The following is a 4,805-nucleotide window of genomic DNA, read 5'->3' as shown; positions in this document are numbered from 1 at the left end:
AGAGTTGGTCATCTTTCTTATAGAGGTTGGCATGGGTGAAGGGAGGGACTCTCTCTCTCTCTCTCTCTTCCTATTAATGCCATGAGGTGCGGGGAAACAGAAAAGGAAAATAGGATGATGAAATTAGGATGGTGGGTCCCTCCTCGTGGTAGGACAGCTTAAGAGAGATCGCTTTTTTATTAACTAATTAAATATTACTTATCCCGGAAGACATTTGTGTAAAGGCTAGTTTAATTTGTTTATATATGTTATTCTAATTTATGGATCTTATAAAAAAAAAAATAGTATGATTTATGGATAGAACATTTTCCATTAACTTGAGGTATGCTATTGGAATAATAATATGATCACGAAAAATCACAAGTATTACATACAGGTAAAAGATGGAGGATTATACATGTTATGTTTGCCTTGAATTCTTGATCGGTTTTGAATAATGATCCATTTGGACATATTTTGGTGGCAATTCGACTGCGATTTATTTCTTATTGAGATATGTGATGGTAGTGGAGGGTTTGGGCCAATAGGACTAATATGGAGAAGTATACATATGTACTATCGTCTTGTTGAGCAAACATTGACGAGTTTTCTTCTTGTGATTTGAGTGTTCTTGAGCGATCTCCATTATAATCTCTTTTTTTCATATTGAATCATCATCTTCTTTGCCCAATGACGTAACACACTACATCGGCATGCGAACCTCGTTAAATCTGTGTCATCTTTATAAATTTGTATTTATTTTTTTGTATTTATTGGTTTTGTTCTAACAATATATTTATTTTATTATTTAAGAAACTTAAACTATGGCCTGATTTTGTATGATTTCTATTTCAGAAATTGTTTTGTGGACATTCAATACTATGAAGTATGAGAATATTTTGTCATAAAAAGGAAACAAAAGAATTGAGAATTTTTATGTGTGAAACTAAAAGGAAGGGAGAGGAGCCGAGGGGGTTGAGTCACTCATGATTTTTGAACTGTTGAAGAGAGAAAGGGTTCAAGTAAAGTTGGGAAGTTGGGACCCTTAGACCGAAGGGAAATAAGAAAAGTAAAGAGAGAGAAAGAGAGAATTATGCGGGGATTGTGGAAGGAAGATGAGGGGGCATGGAAATAATGGGATTTAGATTATAGTACAAGCAACATGTGCTCTCTTCCTTCAGTTTGTCTGGTATATAATATGATACACACCTAATCTTTCACACACTTAGTCAAAAGGTAGCCCACTCTATTTACCTCTACAAAGTGGAGTTAAGGAAGCTCCCATTCACCTTTTAATAGTTGTTGTCTTGTTGAGTTAGTTGAGAGTGGTCACGCACTCACGCCTCATTCTCATTGGACAGGCCCGCTCCCATGGGCTACAAACCAAGATACAGTTGCTTAATTTCATTCATCTCACTTACCATTTATCTGTGGCACAGGATTCGCTTTCGGATAGAAAATTTTATGATCCTTTCTTATGTTATATACGAAGTATAATTGGACAAAAAATCTAAAATCGAATTGTATAGTGTACCATCTATTCACTGAAGTATTGTACGTATCAGTACAAATAGTGTATTGTTCACCATTGTTTTTGGGTGCCCAGACATAAGAGGGTGTGAAATTATTACTCCACCGCTTGTAATATCACAAAACTCCATCATTATTGATGCCATTGTACAGACTTGGTCCTGCACTAGTCCAAGGGCTACATGACAAGGTAGCGGTCTCTTGCTCATATATATTCCTTAGGCTGTTGGGTTGGGTTGGGTTGAATTTAGGTTATTTATGAAGGGTAACAGCCAAGTTAACCAATCAAACCTCGCTCATTTATTTCATTTGGGTTGATTCTATTTGGAAAATTAATTTTCAACCCTGACCCAGGAATTATGTGAATTCATATTTGTGATTCTTTATTCGATAGAAGCTAGGTTGGAGCAAATATTGGGCTAGGGCAAAGCAATTAAAGAATTGAACTGAGAAATCAGGCAATAAAATTTAGGTTACTTAACGGTAATTGCCTAGTGTAGTTGATAAAGCTGTGACACACTAAGCTCACACTCACTAGAAGGTCTCAAGTTCAAGCCAAACCTGCTGGCCATTACCTCCCTCCATAGCCTCCCCCCTCCCAAATTATTTTTTCTATTGAGTAGGTACTATGTAACATTCAAAAAATTGACCCCAAATCAGAAAATGAATCGGTTGGGCTGGGCTAGCCAATTGGACTTATATCTGACAAATGTTAACCCAAATGGCCGAACCACACTAACTTCTATGGATCCTATCTTAAATTTTTTATTTTGGAGAAAGTTAACCTAGGGTTTAAATCTCCATTCCTCTCATACTGCTCTTAAGAGTCCCATCCAATGGCAACAGAGATAGGGAAGAAGAAAACTACTTGGATCACGTAGCCCTTGCAACATGGAGGCCAATGACTGCATGCAGTGGTATCAACCATAGTAAGTTCGGGGTTGGTAATAATATGGGAACGGATACGTACTATAATTAAATGGATCACACGGTAATAATACGTTTCTAAAAGTCCGGCGCAATAAAACGCACACGGTAATGATACGGTACGTGTTTAATACATGTTTAATACGATTGCTATGTAAAAATTTGGGAGCAAAAATACAGATTTATCTTGGTATTAAGAATGAACTAAAACTGATTGTTTATAATTAAATTCTAATATCAAATGCTCTCATGAACACCTATATCCAATCTAGCTTTTCAATTGGAGATCATTTTCATTTTTTTTTTTTTTTTACATCTAATATTAATTAAGTTTAATCATTTCGATCATAGTTAATGTTGCTAAGTGATTCATCAACCACTTTTTATCATAGTAAATAATATCATATATTTGTCAAAATAATTATAATAATAGCATGTGGATAATCATTTAACAAATTAAAATATCATTATTGATATTATCTTATCAAACAAGAAAATCCATAGCAACCCCTACTGATGCGGATTCGTATTCTAAAACTGGATCAGATTGCACATAGGTCCATTCAAATACTCAATAATTCAATTTTAATAACCAACAGTTGATTCGTAATTAAGGTAATATTTTAGATTGTGTGACAAAATTATAATTAAGTAGACTTTATAGGCTAATGGATAGGAACAAGAGGGTGGACACATAAGGAATTTCATTAATAAATTTAGGATAAACTTGAAATGAAGTTAAATAAAAGGTATAAGGTAATAAAGGAGAGAGGGAGGGGCAATATGAAAAAAGGGTTGGAATTAATAAAATAAGAAAAGAAGATGTGTGTTATCCACTTTTTTCTCAAAATCTAAAAACCTATAGAAAGGGAGAAGTGTCGTTTTGATTTTTTGGGTTGAGTTTTTTTTTATCCCAAACTAAACGTATTAATAAGAATAAAACGTATTATACGCCTTTAAAACGTGTATAATACGGGTACCTATAAAACACGCCTATAATATGGATTTTTTGGATTGATATGCCAATTACGACTTTTTGATTGAAATGTTTGGATATGGCAAAAATCCGCATGTTATACGCGAATTTACTATGGTATCAACAAAGATGAATATTTTATATTTCATAGGGATGGAGCCATCATTTTTCCCCCTCTATGTTTAGGTGCAAGAGGTACACAACGATTTAGCCTTTTTTTTCCCCATAAAAATAACATATTAAGAGATTAAAAGATTACAGGTCTACCTTTGATTATAGTTAGTAAGTTTCGGAGATGGCAATAATACGTGAACGGATACGTACGGCAATTAAATGGACCATACGATAATAATACGTTTCAAAAAATCCAATGCAATAAAACACGTACGATAATGATACGGTACAAATTTAATGCGTGTTTAATACGGTTGTTCCATAAAAATCCGGGACTAAAAATGATTGTTTGAAGCTAAATTCTAATATACCATGCTTTTATGGACACTAAAATCCAATCTGATTTTTCAATTTGAAATCATTTCCCATTCTTTTGAATTTTCACACTTAATATTAATTAAATTTAACCCTTAAAAAGGATATAGTAGAAAGAACTAAGAGGAGAATCAAACCTTATCTCCTCTCTTTTACATATTCTCTTCTTCTTCTTGGTACGAAAACAAGGTTAAAAAAGATGGAGAATAAGTGTCTGCAATCGTACATCTCAGAGATGTGCTTGGATTTTCTTGAAATTTCCATGGGGGTACAATCTAAGACCGGTCACGATTCAATTTTAAGGCTCAAGAACCTCCTCCCTTCAACTCCTTTGATTTCTCAGATGCAGTATTGCAATGTCATTTCCCTCTTTCTAATTTTTCACATTGTCCGGCTGCAACTATGTTTATAAATAATTGCATTGTCGTGTCAATACAAATAGCGATTGTATGCTAAATTTCCTAAAAATGTTTTCATTTCAACCCCTTTTGAAGAATCCCGCTTGTGGCCATCTTTGTCCATGTGAGTCTCTCTTTTGAATATTTCTTGCTTCTCATTAAAAATTATTTGCAGATGTAATCGCCCTCGATTGAATTTTCAACTACCAATGGGAAGAGAACGGAGAAGAGGAAGGGTTGATTGGGTTTTCAACAATCGATGGGAAGAGAAATGGAGAAGAGAATGAGAGCAGGGGGTATTGATGTCTTACCTATCACCCTTGATTGTTGGCCGCCGATAACGGAGATGGAGGAGAAAGGGTCACTGAGGCAAGGGTTCCTCCTTTTTTTGATTTACTTAGATGAGGGAAGTTTCGATCGATTAGGGTTCCTGATAGAAGATAAGGGTCGGGAATCAGGATTTCTCCCATTTGGGTTAATCTTTTTTTTTTTTTTTTTAAAAGTTT

The sequence above is a fragment of the Macadamia integrifolia genome, unplaced genomic scaffold (assembly GCF_013358625.1).
Source record: "Macadamia integrifolia cultivar HAES 741 unplaced genomic scaffold, SCU_Mint_v3 scaffold39, whole genome shotgun sequence".
NCBI classification, from domain to species: Eukaryota; Viridiplantae; Streptophyta; class Magnoliopsida; order Proteales; family Proteaceae; genus Macadamia; species Macadamia integrifolia.
This window is presented reverse-complemented; position numbering follows the sequence as displayed.